We start from the raw sequence: 7,060 nt of genomic DNA on the forward strand, positions 1-7,060 counted from the left end.
CAAAATCCAAAAACAAAGATGTTTATTAGAGTAGACTATACACAGCTTGGACTACACAGGAAAAAAAACATGGGAAATACTTTAGGTTTGGGGAGACTGATTTGCATTTTTCCCATTGATCACATCACACAATTAGAAATGTAAGTCAGCCTGGACTCCACATCCCCAATCCTTAGTTTTTCTTTCCCACCAGAGACTCTCCTACTTTTAAAAAGTCAAACCCTTTCCTTTCAGTTCAAAGTGTGTGATTACATTGCAGGGATGCAGAAGGGAAAGACCAATTGAGTGGGTGGACACACAAAAGAGTGCTGTAGTAATGCACCTTACCTCTTGCCTCATGAGGAAGGACAAGGAGCATGAACACACATGCAAAAGCAGCACCAGCATTAACCTCTCTCCACAAAGCCTCTCTTCCAAGGCACTTCCTTTTTTCCTAAATAGCTACTCCAGGATAGAGCTCCTGTTTTTTTGTTTGTTTGTTTGTTTGTTTATTACAGCTGAAAGAGCTCCTAAAGATGAGGAAATCAGTGACAAAGGAAGGAAAGCCTTCTTAAGGCAATTCCTTTGAACCACGTCACCTACGGGGGCTTCAAATAGAATGGCAATTAGAAGACTTCCCCTCCCTTCCTCTGTGACTTATATCAAAGAGAACTGAATGCCCCAGTGTGACTTCATAAAGAATGTGAGTTAATTCACATTTCTCTCACTATGCAGTTACACCCTGCACAGACATGCTATCTTTCAAGCCCTGCAGGATCCCCCAGGCTACATTTTGTAAAGTGTGGGATGGGGAGAAGAAACCAAAGAAGTCTCAAAAATCATCTTGGCCAGATATTGAGCTGCTTTTGTATAAAGTATTTATCTATTTATTTGCTACATTTATTTATTTCCCACCCTTCTCCCAATGAGGGGAGCCAAGGTGACTCACAATGATAAAAAGTCTGAATAAGTGGATTAGTCCATGAAAGACTAAGCATTTAGTCTCTTAGGTGCCACAACATTTTTGTCTTCTTTCTTTTATTTTAGGTTTTGTTCAAAATGATAAAAAAAAATATGCTAAAACAACAATCAATTACAAAGTTGAAAAAATTAAGCATGCAATCATAATTAGAAACCAATCAATTAATTAATTATGAAATTATAATTAAAAAGCATTTTAAAACTTTGTGACACACTTAAAATAAATAAAAAAAGTTTCAAAGTGGAGTCACCAGTCTTTTAGAATCTACCTGAAGTATTTATTTATTTATTTATTTATTTATTTATTTATTTATTTATTTATTTATTTATTTATTTATTTGATTTTTACCCCGCCCCTCTAGACCATGTCTACTCGGGGCGGCTTACAAAATAAAGCAAAACAGTATAAAAATATATAAAATCATAAAATTACAAATTTCAATTTAAAACAATTAATTTAAAGAGAAGATTACCAAGATGGAATAGCCAAAAAAAAAAAAAAAAGAGAGAGAGAGAGAGAGAGAGAGAGAAGAGAGAAGAGAGAAAAGTAGCAGGTTTTGCTGTAGGGGATATAGATTTCATTTTCTTTCTCCATTAGAACAAACTGTTAATTAGTTTATGAAATCTTAGTAGTTCAGGAAAGGTGACACCCACCATTGTTTTTGGATTTTGCAACAGGATCACACAGCTTTGTCCTTTTTTGTTGGACTATGCTCACTAGGTTGGAGTGCTTGGCTAGCCAGAGCCAAGGGTCAGGAATTCAAATCCCCACTGATGCTTCCCAGTGGCTAGACCTGTCAAGATCATCCAAAGTATGCAGGATGTCCTGCTCCCTGTGTGGCCCTGAGTACATTATACAGCCCCAGAGTGCCACTAATAGGAGGAACTAGTAAACAATTTCTGACTACATACTTTATACCTGAGAAACCCTAGGAAGGTCATCATGTCAGAATCCACATACAATGCATAATTATGAATATTGGCCAGAATCTTGTTGCTTTCCATACTTAAATCTCACTAGAATCAATGGTGATTTGGTGATTCACCTCCTCTGTTGATTCAAATATGTCTGTTCTAGTTGCACCTTACTGTTGGTTTTCATCCATTGTAGCAAATTCAACAATAAACTGCTACAGTACTTTAGCATGGAAATTTGCAAATAGTGTAGGCCCATTTGGATCACCAGAACTTATGGAGGAGTCCCCAATGGGTCTATTCTAATGGAATTTAGTATGTTAAGCAACAGGATTTTAGCCATTACTGTATTTATTAGCGATCACTTTACCATGTGTGGGGAAAAAAGATTTGCGCTTAAAGATCCAGTTAAATGACTCCAACTACCTTGAACAAATGGAAATTAAGGGGCAGCACTAATACGGGTCATTTTCCCTGCACCACTGGGTCCTGAATGAAGAACATTTCGAACTCCCTCTAATAGAGTCACCCTAGAACACAAAAATGAACAACTTATTCAGTCTATTTTTGCAGTAGGGGAAAAAAGGAAGACTGCATAATGATTTTAGGCAAACCAAGCTTAATTTTTTTTAAACATACACTTTAATTAGCAGCAATCTGCTAATGGCATTCACTCCTTTTGCACAGGCAAAGTTATGCAAAATTCCCGCAGGATGGCAACTTTAACGGTCATTGCGAGTACCTCTAAAAAGGAACGGAGGCCACTTATGTGCTGTGCTGTGGGACTGTAGGAGTTTCTGCTAAAAAAGGTAATGTTTCTTATCTCTGAGCAGATACTCAGACCTACTTAAATAAAATTAATTTGGACTTTAATTAGTCATCAGTAACATCACTGATTTGAGAGGGTATGCTCCAGCAGTGTAATCCAGACTCAATGTTACACTGGCTGTAGTGGGTTGCAATGGGCAGAAGCCTTTTATGCCAGGATATAGGCTCTTGTATTGGCTCAGCCCCCTTGTCCTGGCTGCTTGATCTCAGATCCTCAGGCATAATTGGCTCTGTGATCACAACTGCTCTGCTGGCTCAGATAACCCAGCAGAAGAGACAAAAAAAAGAGTGGGAAGTAGGGAAGGAGAAAAGAGAGGAGGAGGTGGGTTACACCAGATCTAAATCCTTTTCAGCCCAGACTCATAGCCCCTGTGCCAATTCCAATTTAGGTCAGAGATCACAACTGAGGTCTTGTTAAGATGGGCAGGGTTTAAATTAAGCAGAATCTCAGCTTAGTGTCAGTACAAGCAGCTAGGATTGCACCCCCAAATGTGATTTAAAAGAGGTCTGCCCTAGTGTAAGTGGTTTGAATTTGGCCGAAAAGAAAGAAAAATCATCTTGGGAAGCAGTGGTTTTACAGATTGATGCTGCTCTGAAACAGGGAATGGATTCTTGAGCCCTGACCGCCTTTTTCTCCCAGTTCTGGGACCGGCATAACGCTTCAAATAGGTAAAGACATTACACTACTCTCTTTTCACATAGGAAATAAGTATCAGCTTGTTTCTTCTCAGTGACTGAGAAAAGTAGGAGCATGAATCATTACAGAAAGGTGGTGTGTAATAAAGACTTGAAGTGAGGCACCTTAGTTTCTCACACACCATTCTTCACCCTAACATACCCCACAGGGTTGTTGTTCTCTAAACTGAGCCTGACACCAAGTAGCAACTATTTTGAACACAGATGGGATAGAGGGATACTCGGATGGGTAGATTAAATATATTTTCTCCAACTCATCTTTTCTAGATCCATGTGAAGATTGCTACTCTTATGCTTCCTTCTTTTCTAAAGGCATTTCCTGATTCTTCTTGTGCCTCATCTTAGCTAGACGGAGCAGCAGCCTGCACATATGGAAGCCGGCTCTGGTAGCTTTTGTAACTATGGTTACTGAGTCTTTTCTCTCCCACATCATCCTTAATTCTCTAAATAATAAACAGTATGTTTTTCTTTTTCTCTTAGAATCAGTATACAAACTAGTGAAGTTCATTCAAAAGTCACAACCTCAGACCCAGGCTGCTGCACTCTGCTGACAAATACCAAATAATGTTAACAACTGGGAGGGTAACATGGCAGCACAACCTGTGTGCGCTGTATTTAATTCTTGCAGTCAAGTTGTGAGGGATTGATTGTCCTTTCAGCCCTCCATTCTTCCTTCCAAAGGCAAAAGTTCTTTTGCTTCCCATGGTGTATTTCTATATATTTGAAAGTTGGCAGAAAATATTATAATAGTGATGCCAAACTGAGCCAAAGAAGTGGTAGGGAACTTCACAAAACAAATTAAATAATGTACAGTAAAAGAGCAGAATGTGTCTTAGATTTACTCTCATTGCTATATGTATGTCCCCTACTGCCTCTCCTGGGAAAAGCACGTCATATCCATCCCATGTCTAGAATTAAAAAGGAAAGGGCTGGCGTAGTGCTGAAGATTGCACAAATGCAAGAGTAGGCGATACCTTTTATCGGGCTTTAATTTAAAAAATAAAACAAATAACAAGCTTCTGTGAATGAAATGATCCAGTGGTTAAACTATAGTATTGCAGCCAAAACTCTGTTCATGGTGAGCATTTGATACCAATGAATTTTCAGACATGGCTTGCGGTTGACTTCGTCTTACATTCTTCTGAGGCCAGTGAAATGAGTGTCAAGCTCGCTGGGGGGGGGGGGGGAGGGATGGCAGCACTGTGTAGCCTGTATAATAATAATAGAAGGAGTAAACTGCCCAGAGAGTTCTTTAAGCACTATGAGGTGGTATATAAGCAGCACATTTTCCTTTTTTGCTTTCCTCAACCTCTAAAGCAGTGGTTCTTAGCCTTTTTTAAAGAAACGCCCCCTTGAGCCACTGAGGAAGTTATCATCGCCCCCCTCCCCGCGGCTATGATATCCTATTTATTTATTTATTTATTTATTTATTTATTTATTTATTTATTTATTTATTTATTTAAGACACTTAAATTCAATGATTGAATTCAATTCCTTAAATTCAGGGAGAAAGAGGAGCGGCTGACTTACTGCAGTGCATTTGCGATCCCACCCAAAGAGATGCTGTGCCACCCCAAACCGTCCCGTTTCTCTCCGCGCTTCCCTTGCAACGGGCAGGAAGGTGGGTGGGAAGGCAGGACAGACAAATGGGGCTCGTCTCTCCCTCCCCACCTGGGTGCGAGGCAGAGCTTCACTGGGCGAGGACGGGGACCCAAAAGACCCTTTCCTTCCACCCGATCCACATTCAGTGCTCCCCTAAGGGAGAAGGGCGAGACGTGGCAGGCAGAAAGAGTGGGATCGTCTGGCAGTGGCACCACCGGATCCACTGCCAGCACCCTGGCTGCAGCCATCTTCACAGGTTTGGCTCGCTCCAGTGCCCCCCTACCGCCCCCCTTCTGCTCCAGCACCCCCATGCCGCCCCTTTTCGTTCTACCGCCCCCCTGAAAAATGAAATCGCCCCCTGGGGGGCATTATCGCCCACGTTAAGAACCACTGCTCTAAAGCATCCCCTCTTCATAGATGGTGCAGAAAAATTGCCTGGAATTTTCATGTCTAGAATTCTCCTTTATGGTTCTCTTGAGAGATCAGATGATGAGATTGCTGTGAGGCATACTTTTTTTTTTCCTTCCTCCATAACCTCCAGTTTTAAGAGCATAAGAATCAAATGCTTTGCTGAATCAAGCTTACATCCAGGCTCGAAATATTTACTCAGAGAAATATATCCCAAAAAGTTCAACATGATTTTCTCCCTTCTGGCCTTGGCCAAGCTGCACAGTCTCAGGGCACCCCCAGAAGAGAGGAAATGTAAACCACTTCTGCGTACTCTTTACTTTGAAAACCCTGGAAAGGTTTGCCGTAAGTCAGAACTGATTTGATGGCACGTGATTATTATTAACTATGCTTAAGTGTACAATTATATGTGTGTGTGTCTACTCAAAAGTAAGTTCCTCTGAGTTCAGGTTCAGTTTCTCCCAGGTCATTTCATTTAGGATAGTAATTTAAGAGTGCTCCTCAGTCATCTAAAAGTACACTGACAGCAGCCGCCCATGTGTCCCTTTGAAGATCAGAAGCTGAGCTTCATAGATTTCATCACGCTTTTAATTTTGTTCACTAGAACTTTAAAAAAAAAATACTGTTTGTGAGCAGGGTTAATTCCAACGTTAACAGAACGAGGCAACCACTTTCCTGGGTGGCAACAGTAGGTAACAGCTGCCTCTTGCTTTTAAGCTCTCCCACCTTCCTGCTGAACCCAATAAATTAACCTACTGCCTTCAAGTGCACGAGAATACCCTATTCTGTTGCCAGTATTTTGATTTTAATATTATAATGAATTTAGTTCTATTTTAATATTTGCAAATTGAATGTATTTGCATTTTCTATTATTTTGTATACTTTTGTAAGCTGCCTTATGTTCCATTTCTGGGAAAAAGGTGGCAAATAAATACAATAAATAAATAAGTAAATAAAATACTGCAACATTTAAATATTTAAATTTCTTGTATGATGGGTTTGAGTTTACCTTGATTCAAATTTATCATGTTCCAAATATATATATTGTGCTTTCCTTTTGCTTCTGTATACATTGGAAACTAGATGTACTTTTAGCTTTAACCTATTTGCCTCACTAGCTACAAGTCTGTCCATATTTGTTTTTTGCTTTTCCCGAGTAACTGATTGAGTCCCTTCTGTACAGGAAGTTTCATCATCTAGAACTATTTTTTCCCCATTTTGGTTTGGATTGGACTGGATTGGATATTGTTTTGAGGGATAAAATATTCAGAGTAGTTTACCATTTGCTTCTTCTACACAGTACTAATCAGGGTTAGCTTAACTGTCACTGCTGTTTTCTATGATAGACCCTCCACTGGGACCACCTCCCACGACAGCTTCTTCTCAAAAATTGCCCTTCAAGAGCTTATCTGCCTTTATCACCATAGGGACCATCAATTTTTCTCTGCTGATACAACGGTTAATTCCTGAAGTGGATGGAATTGTGTTTCATCTTTGATGGTTCAACCTTGGGTGACTCTACTACAAGTGTAGACTGAAAATTGAGTTTGTCCTTTTGACAGTATTGTGGTCACTTTCCCTCAAACACTCAAAATCACACACCCCATGTGCATCCAAGAGAGGAATATACATTCTGTTTTGATACAAATAA

Source organism: Pogona vitticeps, chromosome 1 (assembly GCF_051106095.1).
Source record: "Pogona vitticeps strain Pit_001003342236 chromosome 1, PviZW2.1, whole genome shotgun sequence".
Classification (NCBI taxonomy): Eukaryota; Metazoa; Chordata; class Lepidosauria; order Squamata; family Agamidae; genus Pogona; species Pogona vitticeps.